This window comes from Elephas maximus, chromosome 26, assembly GCF_024166365.1.
Source record: "Elephas maximus indicus isolate mEleMax1 chromosome 26, mEleMax1 primary haplotype, whole genome shotgun sequence".
In the NCBI taxonomy this organism is placed as follows: Eukaryota; Metazoa; Chordata; class Mammalia; order Proboscidea; family Elephantidae; genus Elephas; species Elephas maximus.
The window spans coordinates 39,420,463-39,436,459 of record NC_064844.1 but is presented as its reverse complement, the minus strand read 5'-3'; the positions used below and the strand labels follow the sequence as shown (position 1 = coordinate 39,436,459).

Here is a 15,997-nt window from a genome sequence, read left to right as displayed (position 1 = left end):
TATTGTGTGATTTAATGGTTACTTTAGGAAACCAGTATTCTCAAGGCTCAAGTTTCAAAAGAAAATCTCAGGGCAGTGGCCTTTTTGGGTCACCCTCACTCCACGGACCCCAGAAATCTGGATTCCAGGAGAATTAAACTCTGTTCCTCAGGCCTTAGGGAATAATGATACTGATTTAATTTGAGATATAGAACCAATAAAAATAGATTGCCAAAAGAATAAGTCATGACCATGTGTAAAGCAAGGGATAATTTTAAAAATGTTATTTACTCTGTAATACATCCATACTTCCAGTAAAGAAGGAAGGTAAATTTGATAAACATGGTCTACCACTATATAGATTTGTACGAGATCTTAAAGAAATAAATAAATTTGTTGTTCCATTTGCCCCCTAGATTTTTTAATTCTGCAACTATTGTGACTTCTGATTTCTGTACTGTCATCTGCAGTTTTTTTCTGTTTGATCTGCATTGCTTTTCTTCTTTCTTTCTGTCCTATTGGATGAGTCTAAATTCTTGTGTTTGTTTACTAAGGAATTTAGTATTTGTGGTAAAGGATTTCTGAAGGCTTATGGCACTTCTACTATTTTCTCTGGTCATTTACCAGAAACTTAGAGATATTCATCCCACCAGAAGAGCCTATTATCATTCAAAATGTAAGTGATCTACTGGTAACCTCCAAAACTAAACAGCAATTTAAAATTATGCCCCATGAAGCATAAATCCTCAGTAGATAATTGCAATATTGCTAAACTGCGGTAAAATATTTAGAGCATCTCTTGTCCACTGATGGCTGCAAAATGTTACAATCTAAGAGTTAGTCCATTTTGCAGATGAAAGGGCCTATTTCTGTTTATATTGCAGATTTGATAATATTTGCTGATAGGTCATGTACTCAGGATAAAGGTGGCTCAATTAAGGCTCCTTATGCTGTGGTAACTTCATAAAAGTTTGGAAGCTTATCTTTTGCCTGGAATTAGGTCTGCACAAACAGACAAGTTAATAGCAGTTACTCACACTCTAATTCTTGGTTTTGGACTTAAAGTGAATATATACTGACATTAAATATGTGTTTGGTGTCTGTCATGCAATGGGACAAATCAAATATGGGGGGAAATGGGGCAGATTCTTGACTTCAGTTGGAACTAGATTATCTCAGGGAAAATTGTTGGCTGATTTGTTAGAGGCTTTACAACTGCCTGCTCAGATATCAGTAATTCATTGTACCACTCACACGGGACAAAATTTTAAAATGATGAAATTCCTAAAGGCACTGATTTTGCCGACAGAGCTGCAAAGACAACTGTTAGACCATGGCAGAGCTTGTTCATTTCCAAAAGTATGCTTCACAAAAGGAAATAGTCAATTGGATTTAAAAAGGAGATATATGAAATTCTACTGGACTATAGATATTACTTAACAAAATAACTCCTGTACCACATATCTTCTTTGCTTGTTTTTGTGTCATCACTGAAATTATGAGTAAGAGGAATTTACTACGCCTACCAGAAAGATGATAAAACTATTTAAAACTTATTTTTTAAATGTTATTTTGGTGAATGGAGCCAAGATAGCCAACTAGTCAGACACATCAAGTCATCCCTCTGCAACAAAGACCCCAAAAAACAAGCAGAACAGATGCAGACATCAATCCTAGAACCCTGAACTGTAAACAAAGGGATAAAGTATTAGATCAGAAGCCAGTGAGAAGAAGAAACTGATTGAAAACAGCAAATGAGTAGAGATATGGAGTGGAGGTTCCCTGCTGACTGGAACAGCACACCACAACCATCTTAAGATAAAGCCAAAAACACCATACAAAGAGCACAGAAAAGCACCTTCATGGAACTACCAATAGAAGAAAGAGGAATGGCGTGGACACCCCCAGAGCAAAATAAGTTCCCATTTGCTGGCTGCAGCTCGAGGAAGTGTCCAGGCACTCTCACATGGTAAGCAGAAGAGCATGCTCCTACAACACACACCCTTCTGGGAAGTAGTGGCAAGAATCACCCCATTCAAGGAGCCTTCACTTTGGGGGACAAAAGTACAAGTTTCCCCTATTTCCCCATCTAGATCCATCCACCGCCCCCCCCTTAATACCCCTCCTGTATCTCTATTCCTGCCAGCTACACCTCGCTGCACTGCACCCAAGGGACCCGAGTCCGCACAGTTTCTTCTGTGCTGGCCAGTCTGGCTGCATCACAGTGGAGCGACTCTGCCCCATGACCCCCTCCCTGCCAGCTCTGCATGCTTCACAGCAGCCAGGTGATCTGAACCTCGCCCACACCTGCTCCTTCCTTGCTGGCTCCACCCTGCCACCCCACAGCTGAGCATTCCAACCCATACCCCTCCCTCCCTGCCAGCTCCATCCCACTGCCCTACAACTAAGGGTCTGGCCCATGCCCCTCCCTCCCTGCCAGCTCTGCTCCACTGCCTACAGCAGAGCATGCTGGTCTATACCCCTCCCTCCCTATTAGCTCCACCCTACTGTGCTGAAGGAAGAAGATATGACCCTGCACCCTCCCTTCGCCCCAGCTCTGCCTTGCTGTGCCATAGCCTGGTGACCTGAACCAGCACTCCTCCCTTCCCACCGGCTCCACTCTGCTGTGCCACAGCTAAACAATATGGCCCAGAGTCTCTACCACCCCACTGCCCTGCAGCTGAGCAACTGGCCCTTGACCCTCCCTCCCACCAGCTCCGCCCCACTGCACCACAGCCAAGTGACCCAGCCCTGCACCCCTACCCCACAAAGGTCCAGCCCATTGCACCACAGCTGAGAGACACAGCCCTGTTTCCCTCCCTTCCCACCAGTTCCACCCCACTACATCACTACTCTGCAACCGACCCTGCCCATCTGGACAAGGTGGTTAGAGCTATTGTGCCCACAGACAAGCAAGCAACAAAGCACGCCCAACCCACCCACCCAGACATATCAAAATTTTTTAAAAAGCAGGATGAAACAAACAACATACAATCAATAAATAAAGAAAATAATACCTGAATGTCACGGAGACAGCAGACAATATCAAAACATATACAAAAGCAGAAAAAGATGGTTCGAATAAGTGACCAAAATAATCAGATGACCTTCCATTAGAAAAAAAGGCAGTGTAATTACCTGATACAGAATTCAAAAGACTAATATTTAGGGCTCTCCAAGAGGTTAGGAAAGAGATCAAGGAAAAAATAGACAAAATCATGGAAAACACAGACAAAACTAACAAAAACATAGCCAAAATCAAAGAAAACACAAAGAAATAGAATTCAGAAAAAAAAAATCAAAATAAACAAACAATTAGAAATCATACAAAAACAATGAATAGAAATCCAAAAGATAACAAAATTTCAGAAATGGAAACTCAAGAGAAGGTTTTAGGAGCAAATCTGAAACAATGGAAGATAGAATCAGCAAGACTGAAAACAAATCCATGGACACCAGTTTGAGGAAAAATCAGAGAAAAGAATGAGGAAAAACTAAGAAAGTCTAAGAATTATGTGGGACATAATCAAGAGAAAAAATTTGTGTGTGGTTGAAGTTACAAAACGGGGAGAAAATAGAAAACACAGAGAGATTGTTGAAGACTTGCTGGCAGAAAACTTCCCTAGTATCATTAAAGACAAAAAGCTGACAATCCAAGCTCAACAATCCCCATATAGAATAGACCCAAAAAGAAAGTCACCAAGACGTATTGCTTTGGTTATCTAGTGCTGCTATAACAGAAATACCACAAGTGGATGGCTTTAACAGAGAAATTAATTTCCTCGCAGTAAAGTAGGCTAGAAGTCCAAATTCAGCACGTAAGTTCCAGGGGAAGGCTTTCTCTCTGTCGGCTCTGGAGGAAAGTCCTTCTCATCAATATTCCCCTGGAGTAGGAGCTTCTTCACGCAGGAACCCCAGGTCCAAAGGACATGCTTTGCTCCCAGCACTGCTTCTTGGTGGTATGAGGTTCCCACTCTCCACTCACTTCCCTTTCCTTTTATCTCTTGTAAGAAAAAAGGTGGTACAGGCCACACCCCAGGGAAACTCCCTTTCCATTGGATCAGGCATGAGACCTGAACAAGGGTGTTACATCCCACCCTAATGCTCTTTAACATAATCTAATCTTGCCTCTTTAACCACAGGCAGAAATTAGGATACAACAATAGGAAAATTATATCAATTACAAAATGGAGGACAACCACACAGTACTGAGAATTATGGCCTAACCAAGTTGACACATATTTGGGGGGAATACAATTCAATTCATGACACATATCATAATCACATTTGCCAAAACCAAAAACAAAGAGAGAAACCTGAGAGCAGCTTGAGAAAAAAGAAATATCACTTACAAAGGGGAAACAGTAAGACTAAACTCTGATTACTAGACAGAAACAATGCAGGCAAGAAGGCAATGGGATGACATATATAAAACGTTGAAAGAAAAAACCTGCCAACCAAGAATAATATATCCTGCAAAACTCTCTCTCAAATACAACAGTGAAATTAGAACATTTCCAGATAAACAGAAATTAAGGGAATTTGTAAACCAAATTTACAAGAAATATTAAAGGGAATCCTTTAGTTAGAGAACCAACATCAGATAACAATCTGAGACTAGAACAAAGAACAGCATCAGTCGGATACCAACCTAGGTAAAGAACTTTCAATAATAAAACAAAACTAAAAGATTTAAAACAGGGAACCAGGCATGTCAATCTATAAATGATGACAACATCAAAGTAATAAAAGAAAGAAAAAAAAAACCCAGTGCTGTTGAGTTGATTCTGACTTATAGCGACCCTATAGGACAGAGTAGAACTGCCCCATAGAGTTTCCAAGGAGCACCTGGTGGATTCGAACTGCCGACCCTTTGGTTAGCAGCCGTAACACTTAGCCACTATACCACCAAGGTTTCCAAAGCAATAAAAGGGGGGAAAATAGTGTAGGTACAGAACTTTCAGATGGAGAGGAAATCAAGGTGATATCAGCTACAAAATGACTAGTTTAAACTTAGGAAGTTAAGGGTAAATTTCAAGGTAACCACGAGATGGTTAACAAACCTACACGACAAAAGAAAAAAGAAACACAAAGATTCAAAAAACACAAAATCTAGAATAATAAAAGAAATTCCACAAACAAAAGGAAATGAGCACAGGAAAGTAAGAGGAACAAAGAAAACGACAGCACCAAAAAAAAAAAAAATGATGACAAACTCAACAGCTATAGATAATCTGACTGAATGTAAATAGCTTAAATGCACACATAAAGAGGCAAAAAGTCACAGAATGCATTAAAAAAACATGATCCATCAATATCCTATCTACAAGAAACATACCTTAGACACAAAGACATAAATATATTAAAAATCAAAGGATGGAAAAAATATATCAAGTAAACAGCAACCAAAAAAGAGCAGGTGGCAATACTAATCTCAGATGAAATAGACTTCAAGCAAAATCCACCATAAAAGAAAAGAAAGGACATTATATAGTGTTTAAAGGGACAATCTACCAAGAAGACATAGCCTTAGTAAATGTCTACCCACCCAAAGGCAGGGCTCCAGTATACACAAAACAAACTCCAACAGCACTGAAAAGAGAAATGCACAGTTCCACAATAATAGTAGAAGGCTTCAGCACACCACTTTCTGTAAAGGAGAGAATATCTAGAAGAGAAACTTAACAAAGATACAGAACATCAAAATGCCACAATCAATCAACTTAACCTCATAGACATAAATTGAACACTCTACCCAACAGCAGCAAAGTATACATTCTTTTCCAACACACATGGAACATTCTCCAGAATCGACCATATTTTCGGCCACAAAGCAACCCTCCATAAAATTAAATCATCTGAATAATACAAAGCATCTTCTCTGATCGCAACGCCATAAAAGTAGAAATTATTAACGGGGGGACAAGGGAAAAAATAAAAAATGTGGAAACTGAATAATACCTTTTAGAAAAACCACTGAGTAATAGAAGAAATCAAAGATGTAATAAAAAAATTTGTACAATCGAATGACAGTGAAAACACATCATACCAAAACCTTTGGGACACAACAAAGGCAATACTCAGAGGTCAATTTACTGCCCACATTAAAAAAGAAGAAAGGGAGGGCAGGGCCAAGATGGCTGGCTAGGTAAAAGCTACCTCGGATCCCTCTTGCAACAAAGACTCGGAAAAACAAGTGAATAGATCACATACATGACAATCTACGAACCCTGACCATCAAACACAGATCTAAAGAGTTGACCTGAGTGACAGAGACTGAGAGCGAACAACCACGGGGAAGCAGCAACTGTTTTCGGAGCCTGGAGCCAGCGTCCCAGTCAGGAAACCTTGGCGCCGGGCTTTGGACTGGGCGCGGGGGAGCTCAGCACAGCATCCTGAGATGGCACAAACACAGGGCGCAGCCCTAGCCCCCTGAACTGACCTCGGGGGAAGCCCAGCCAGTGCACACAGGCAGCGCAGCAACGCAGCTGACAGGAGGAGAAGTCACCGGGAGGCAGCACCTGGTTTTGGAGCCGGGAGTGTGGCGTCCCAGCTGGGGAACCTTGACGCTGGGCTTTGGACTGGGAGCGGAGGAACTAACCGCGGCTTCTGAGACAGCACAAGCACAGGACACGGGCCTGACCCTCGGGGGCAATCTCTACCCAGCCGGCGCACACAGTCGACACGCCCCTCAGGAATCTCAGATAAAACAGTCAACCCAAGCAAGATAAGTAACTTTGTCTATATTCCGGGGTGCTACTCACTCCTATTTATCTGAACCCTCCCCTCCCCTTCCCAGGCGGCTTCATTAACATTGGAATTTCCTGAGCCGGAGAGTAAACTGCTCTGCGGTTTTTCTTTCTTTTTTTTTTTTTTTGTCTTTTCCTAACCCATTCTCCTGGCCTGAGAGAAGCAGCTACAAAAAACCCAGGGACCAAAAATCCTTCCCTAATTGGACTAAAAACACAGAACCAGCTCCAGCCAAGCATATGTGATCCACAGTCTTGGGCTTTCATCCCTACAGGGAACAAGGTGGCTACTATAATGCAAAGGCATTTCTGATAGGGATCTGACTGTAATTGATTTAGCAGATTACTGGAAAGATAAGTTTCCCAAGTCTGATACCTCTGCATATTCAATAGAGCCCTCACTGACCCACAACAGGGAACTGAGGGCTGAAGCTCCCCCCAGACCACATAGCCTCCTGCCTTAGGGGTCTAAGGAGGGTGACACCTACCAATCTGTAGAAGTACTTGCATTGGGGGCCTAAGGTACAGCTGCAGAACCCACCCACCAAAGTGCTTTAGGAATAAAGACACACCTACCTCACTGGCACTTGGGGGAAGCCTGTCAGCATTCTACCCCCTCCAGAGTGTGAACCCCTGCTGCTACTAGAATCTGGTGCACACAACTATCACCACTACTTCTCAAGGTGGATAGGTGACAGTCTGCACCACACACTTGATGACCCAAAATCAGATTCTACTCAAGAATAGTGAATGGACTCTTAGGCTTATATATCTGGTAAAAGCCCAAACCAGCTGGTAATAGGACATAAGTGAGTCAAGGGCTACAATAATCAAGATAGCACAATCTAGTAGCCCATCTACATATATTGAAAGAAAACAAAACAAGATAAGACTCAGTGAGCAAATATAGAATAAATCACTACAATATCTTAGTGATGGCTCAGAGACAGCAGTCGATATCAAACCACATAAAGAAGCAGACCATGAATGCTTCTACAACTCCCCAAACTAAAGAATCAAAATCTGTCCCAAATGAAGATACAATCCTGGAATTGCCAGATACAGAATACAAAAAACTAATTTACAGAATGCTTCAAGACATCAGGGATGACCTCAGAAATGAAATAAGGCAATCTACAGAAAAAGCCAAGGAACACACTGATAAAGCAGTTGAAGAACTCAAAAAGATTATTCAAGAATATAGTGGAAAAATTAATAAGTTGCAAGAATCCATAGAGAGACAGCATGCAGAAATCCAAAAGATTAACAATAAAATTACAGAATTAGACAACATAATAGGAAGTCAGAGGAGCAGACTCGAGCAATTGGAATGCAGAGTGGGAAATCTAGAGGACCAGGGAATAGACACCAATATAGCTGAAAAAAAATCAGACAAAAGAATTAAAAAAAAAAATGAAGAAACCCTAAGAATCATGTGGGACTCTATCAAGAAGAGTAACTTGCGTGTGATTGGAGTCCCAGAACAGGGAGGAATAACAGAAAACACACAGAGAATAGTTGAAGATCTGTTGGCAGAAAACTTCCCGTACATCATGAAAGACGAAAGGATATCTATCCAAGATGCTCATCGAACCCCATTTAAGACTGATCCAAAAAGAAAATCACCAAGACATATTATCATCAAATTTGCCAAAACCAAAGATAAAGAGGAAATTTTAAAAGCAGCCAGGGATAAAAGAAAGGTCTCCTACAAAGGAGAATCAATAAGTCCAGACTACTCAGCAGAAACCATGCAGTCAAGAAGGCAATGGGATGACATATATAGAGCACTGAAGGAGAAAGACTGCCAGCCAAGGATCATATATCCAGCAAAACTCTCTCTAAAATATGAAGGCGAAATTAAAACATTTACAGATAAACACAAGCTTAGAGAATTTGCAAAAACCAAACCAAAGCTACAAGAAATACTAAAAGAAATTGTTTGGTCAGAAAACCAATAAAATCAGATACCATCACAACACAAGGTCACAGGACAGAACATCCTGATACCAACTCAAATACGGAAATCACAAAAACAAATTAAGATTAATTTTAAAAAGAAAAAAACGCTCCAAACAGGGAATCATTGAAGTCAATATGTAAAAGATCACAATAATCAAAAAGAGGGATTAAATACACGTGGCATAGAACTGCCATATGGAGAGAGATACAAGACGATATAGGACAATACAAGTTAGGTGTTTACTTAGAAAAATAGGGGTAAATATTAAGGTAACCAAAAAGAGGTATAACAACTACATAACTCAAAATAAAAACCAAGAAAAACATAACGACTCAGCAAACATAAAGTCAAATACTATGAAAATGAGGAACACACAATTTACAAAGAAAAACCTCTCAGCAGAAAAAGTAAGTGGAAAAATGAAATTGTCAACAACACACATAAAAAGGCATCAAAATGACAGCACTAAACACATACTTATCTATAATTACGCTGAATGTAAATAAACTAAATGCACCAATAAAGAAACAGAGAGTCTCAGACTGGATAAAGAAACACGATCCGTCTATATGCTGCCTACAAGAGACACACCTTAGACTTAGAGACACAAACAAACTAAAACTCAAAGGATGGAAAAAAATATATCAAGCAACCAATAAGCAAAAATGAGCAGGAGTACCAATATTAATTTCTGACAAAATAGACTTTAAAGTTAAATCCACCACAAAGGATAAAGAAGGACACTACATAATGATTAAAGGGACAATTGACCAGGAAGATATAACCATATTAAATATTTATGCACCCAATGACACAGCTGCAAGATATACAAGACAAACATTAACAGAACTGAAAAGTGAGATAGACAACTCCACAATTATAGTAGGAGACTTCAACACACCACTTTCAGAGAAGGACAGGACATCCAGTAAGAAGCTCAATAGAGACACAGAAGACCTAACTGCTACAGTCAACCAACTTGACCTCATTGACTTATACAGAACTCTCCACCCAACTGTTGCAAAGTATACTTTTTTTTCTAGCGCACATGGCACATTCTCTAGAATAGACCACATATTAGGTCATAAAACAAACCTTTGCAAAATTCAAAACATCGAAATATTACAAAGCATCTTCTCAGACCACAAGGCAATAAAACTAGAAATCAATAACAGAAAAACTAGGGAAAAGAAATCAAATACTTAGAAACTGAACAATACCCTCCTGAAAAAAGACTGGGTTATAGAAGACATCAAGGAGGAAATAAGGAAATTCATAGAATGCAACGAGAATGAAAATACTCCTATCAAAACCTCTGTGACACAGCAAAAGCAGCGCTCAGAGGTCAATTTATATCAATAAATGCACACATACAAAAAGAAGAAAGAGCCAAAATCAGAGAACTGTCCCTACAACTTCAACAAATAGAAAGTGAGCAACAAAAGAATCCATCAGACACCAGAAGAAAACGAATAATAAAAATTAGAGCCAAACTAAATGAATTAGAGAACAGAAAAACAATTGAAAGAATTAACAAAGCCAAAAGCTGGTTCTTCGAAAAAATTAACGAAATTGATAAACCACTGGCTAGACTGACTAAAGAAATACAGGAAAGGAAATAAATAACCCAAATAAGAAACGAGATGGGCCACATCACAACTGACCCAACTGAAATTAAAAGAATCATATCAGATTATTACGAAAAATTGTACTCTAACAAATTTGCAAACCTTGAAGAAATGGATGAATTCCTGGAAAAACACTACCTACCTAAACTAACACAATCAGAAGTAGAACAACTAAATAGACCCATAACAAAAAAAGAGATTGAAACGGTAATCAAAAAACTCCCAACAAAAAAATCCCTGGCCCGGACGGCTTTACTGCAGAGTTCTACCAAACTTTCAGAGAAGAGTTAGCACCACTACTACTAAAGGTATTTCAAAGCTTAGAAAATGATGGAATACTACCTAACTCATTCTATGAAGCCACCATATCCCTGATACCAAAACCAGGTAAAGACATCACAAAAAAAGAAAATTACAGACCTATATCCCTCATGAACATAGATGCAAAAATCCTCAACAAAATTCTAGCCAATAGAATTCAACAACATATCAAAAAAATAATTCACCACGACTAAGTGGGATTTATACCAGGTATGCAAGGTTGGTTTAATATTAGAAAAACCATTAATGTAATCCACCATATAAATAAAACAAAAGACAAAAACCACATGATCTTATCAATTGATGCAGAAAAGGCATTTGACAAAGTCCAACACCCATTCGTGATAAAAACTCTCAGCAAAATAGGAATTGAAGGAAAATTCCTCAACATAATAAAGGGCATCTATACAAAGCCAACAGCCAACATCACTCTAAATGGAGAGAACCTGAAAGCATTTCTCTTAAGAACGGGAACCAGACAAGGATGCCCTTTATCACCGCTCTTATTCAACATTGTGCTAGAGGTCCTAGCCAGAGCAATTAGGCTAGAAAAAGAAATAAGGGTATCTGGATTGGCAAGGAGGAAGTAAAATTATCTCTAGTTGCAGATGACATGATCTTATACACAGAAAACCCTAAGGAATCCTCCAGAAAACTACTGAAACTAATACAGAGTTCGGCAGAGTCTCAGGTTATAAGACAAACATACAAAAATCACTTGGATTCCTCTACATCAACAAAAAGAATATCGAAGAAGACATCACCAAATCCATACCATTCACAGTAGCCCCCAAGAAGATAAAATACTTAGGAATAAATCTTACCAAAGATGTAAAAGACCTATACAAAGAAAACTACAAAGTACTACTGCAAGAAACTAAAAAGGACCTACTTAAGTGGAAAAACATACCTTGCTCATGGATAGGAAGACTTAACATAGTAAAAATGTCTATTCTACCAAAAGCCATCTATACATACAATGCACTTCCAATCCAAATTCCAATGTCATTTTTTAATGTGATGGAGAAACAAATCACCAACTTCATATGGAAGGGAAAGAAGCCTCTGAAAAAGAAGAAGAAAGTGGGAGGCCTCACTCTACCTGATTTCAGAACCTATTATACAGCCACAGTAGTCAAGACAGCCTGGTACTGGTACAACAACAGGCAGATAGACCAATGGAACAGAATTGAGAACCCAGATATAAATCCATCCACATATGAACAGCTGATATTTGACAAAGGCCCAGTGTCAGTTAATTGGGGAAAAGATAGTCTTTTTAACAAATAGTGCTGGCATAACTGGATATCCATTTGCAAAAAAATGAAACAGGACCCATACCTCACACCATGCACAAAAACTAACTCCAAGTGGATCAAAGACCTAAACATAAAGACTAAAACGATAAAGATCATGGAAGAAAAAATAGGGACAACATTAGGAGCCCTAATTCAAGGCATAAACAGAATAAAAAATATTACCAAAAATGACGAAGAGAAACCAGATAACTGGGAGCTCCTAAAAATCAAACACCTATGCTCATCTAAAGACTTCACCAAAAGAGTAAAAAGACCACCCACAGATTGGGAAAGAATTTTCAGTTATGACATCTCTGACCAGCGCCTGATCTCTAAAATCTATATGATTCTGTTAAAACTCAACCACAGAAAGACAAAAACCCCAATCAAGAAGTGGGCAAAGGATATGAACACACACTTCACTAAAGAAGATATTCAGGAAGCTAACAGATACATGAGAAAATGCTCTCGATCATTAGCCATTAGAGAAATGCAAATTAAAACTCAGATGAGATTCCATCTCACTGCAACAAGGCTGGCATTAATCCAAAAAACACAAAATAATAGATGTTGGAGAGGCTGTGGAGAGATTGGAACTCTTATACACTGCTGGTGGGAATGTAAAATGGTACAACCACTTTGGAAATCTATCTGGCGTTTTCTTAAAAAGTTAGAAATAGAATTACCATACAACCCAGAAATCCCATTCCTTGGAATATACCCTAGAGAAGTAAGAGCCTTCACACAAACAGATATATGCACACCCATGTTTATTGCAGCTCTGTTTACAATAGCAAAAAGCTGTAAGCAACCAAGGTGTCCATGAACGGATGAATGGTTAAATAAATTGTGGTATATTCACACAATGGAATACTATGCATCGATAAAGAACAGTGAGGAATCTGTGAAACATTTCATAACAGGGAGGAACCTGGAAGGCATTATGCTGAGAGAAATTAGTCAGAGGCAAAAGGACAAATATTGTATAAGACCACTATTATAAGATCTTCAGAAATAGCATAAACTGAGAAGAAAACATACTTTTGTGGTTACGAGGGTGGGAGAGAGTTATTTACTGATTAGTTAGTAGATAAGAACTATTTTAGGTGAAGGGAAGGACAATACTCAATACACGGAAGGTCAGCTCAACTGGACTGGACCAAAAGCAAAGTTTCCTGGATAAACTGAATGCTTCAAAGGTCAGCGGAGCAAGAGCGGGGGTTTGGGGACTATGGCTTAAGGGAACTTCTAAGTCAATTGGCAGTATAATACTATTATGAAAACATTCTGCATCCCACTTTGAAATGTGGTGTCTGGTGTCTTAAATGCTAACAAGCGGCCATCTAGATGCATCAATGGGTCTCAACCCACCTGGATCAAAGGAGAATGAAGAACAAGAACATCAAGGTCACACGACAACTATGAGCCCAAGAGACAGAAAGAGCCACATGAACCAGAGTCTTACATCATCCTGAGACCAGAAGAACTAGATGGTGCCCAGCCACAACCGATGACTGCCCTGACAGGGAGCACAACAGAGACCCCTGAGGGAGCAGGAGATCAGTGGGATGCAGACCCCAAATTCTCATAAAAAGACTAGACTTAATGGTCTGACTGAGACTAGAGCAATCCCATCAGTCATTGTCCCCAAGCCTTCTGTTGGCCCAGGACAGGAACCATTCCCGAAGACAACTCATCAGACATGGAAGGTACTGGACAATGGGTTGGAGAGAGATGCTGATGAAGAGTGAGCTACTTGTATCAAATGGACACTTGAGACTGTGTTGACATCTCCTGTCTGGAGGGGAGATAGGAGGGTAGAGAGGGTTAGAAACAGGCAAAAAATTGTCACGAAAGGATAGACTGGAAGGGCTGACTCATTAGGGGGAGAGTAAGTGGGAGTATGAAGTAAGGTGTATATAAGCTTATATGTGACAGACTGACTCGATTTGTAAACGTTCACTTAAAGCTCAATAAAAATTATTAAAAAAGAAGAAGAAAGGCCAAAATCAAAATATTAGCCCTACAACTTGAATAAATAGAAAGAGAACAGGAAAAGTAGCCCACAGTCACCGGAAAAAGGAAATAATAAATATCAGAGCAGAAATAAATGAAATAGAGAACAGAAAAACAATAGAAAGAATCGACAAGACCTAAAGTTGGTTCTTTGAAAAGATCGACATAACTGACAAATCAGTGGCCAAAGTGACAAAAGAAAAACAGGAGAGGAAGCAAATAGCCCAAAGAAGAAATTAGATGGTGGGACATTACAACAGACCCAACTGAAATAAAATGCATCATAACAGAGCACTATGAAGAACTGTATCCCAACAAATTTGAAAATCTATAGGAAATGGACTAATTTCTAGAAACATACTACCTACACTAAACTAACACAAACAGATAGAAAATCTGAACAGAACCATAACAAGAGAAGGGGTTGAAAAGGAAATTAAAAAAAAAAAAAAAAAGCCCTAGCCCGGATAGCTTCACTGGAGATTTGCATCAAACATTCAGATAAGAGCTCACACCAGTACTACTCAAACTACTTCAGAGCATAGAAAAGGAGGGGATACTTCAAAATTCATTCTATGAGGCCAGCACAACACTGATACCGAAGCCAAGCAAAGACACCACAAAAAAAAAGAAAATTACAGACTAATATCTCATGAATATAGATGCAAAAATTACCAGCAAAGTTCTAGCTAATAGAATTCAGCATCCTGTCAAAAAAAAAAAAAAAATACACCACAACCAAGTGGGATTCACCAGGTACGCAAAGATGGGTCAACATTAGAAAATCAATCAACATAATCAACCATATAAACAGAACAAAAGACAAGAATCACATGATCATCTCAACCGATGCTGAAAAGGCATTTGATGAAGTCCAACACCCATTCCTAATAAAAACTCTCAATAAAATAGGAATAGACAGAAAATTCCTCAATATAATAAAATGCATCAATACAAAACCAACAGCCAACATCATTCTCAATGGAGAGAGGTGGAAAGAATTCATTCTGAGAACAGGATCAAGATCAGGATGCCCTTTATTACCACTTGTATTTAACATTGGTCCTACAAGTCCCAGTTAGAGCAACAAGGCAAGAGAAAGAAATAAAGGGTATCAAAATTGGTAAGGAAGAAGTAAAGCTATCCCTATTTGCACATGATATACATGTTGTTGCCGTTAGGTGCTGTTGAGTTGGTTCCGACTCATTAAGACACTATGTACAGCAGAACAAAACACTGCCCAGTCCTGCGCCATGCTTACAATCATTGTTATGCTTGAGCCCATTGTTGCAGCCACTGTGTCAGTCCATCTCGTTGAGGATCTTCCTCTTTTCCGCTGACCCTGTACTTACCAAGCATGATGTCCTTCTGCAGGGACTGGTCCCTCCTGATAACATGTTCAAAGTATGTGAGACAAAGTCTCATCATCCTTGCTTCTAAGGAGCATTCTGGCTGTACTTCTTCCAAGACAGATTTGTTCATTTTTTTGGCAGTTCATGGTATGTTGAATATTTTTCAGCAATACCACACTTCAAAGGTGTCAATTCTTTGATCTTCCTTATTCATTGTCCAGCTTTCACATGCATATGAGGCAATTGAAAACACCATGGCTAGGGTCAGGCACACCTTAGTCCTTACAGTGACATCTTTGCTTTTTAACACTTTAAAGAGGACTTTGGCAGCAGATTTGCCCAACGCAAATGATTGATTTTTTTAAATTGTGATTTAGATGAAAGTTTACAGCTTAAGTTAATTTCCATTAAAAAAATTGGTACACATATCATTATGTGACATTAGTTGCAATCCCTACAATGTGACAGCACACTCTCCCTTTCCATCCCAGGTTTCTTTTGTCCATTCAAACAGTTCCTGTCCCTTCCTGCCTTCTCATCCTGCCTCTGCAAAATTTGGTCTTGCGTATCTGATCAAAGAAGTGCACTCTTCAGGAGTATTGTTTTATGTTTTATAGTTCAGTCTAATTTTTGTCTGAAGAGTGGGCTTCAGGAATGGTTTTACTGCTGGGTTCAAAGAGTGAACATAGGC

General features: G+C 39.3%; 1 protein-coding gene across 1 annotated transcript in view; it reads right to left on the bottom strand.

Annotated features, from left to right (window-relative positions):
- Nucleotides 1-15,508, bottom strand: part of A4GNT (alpha-1,4-N-acetylglucosaminyltransferase) — a 69,915-nt gene extending 54,407 nt beyond the window's left edge. Inside the window, exon 1 of the mRNA XM_049870285.1 lies at nt 15,307-15,508. The gene's annotated coding sequence lies outside the window, so the exon portion shown is untranslated. The remainder of the gene's footprint in view (nt 1-15,306) is intronic.
- Between the last annotated feature and the right edge of the window lie 489 nt (nt 15,509-15,997).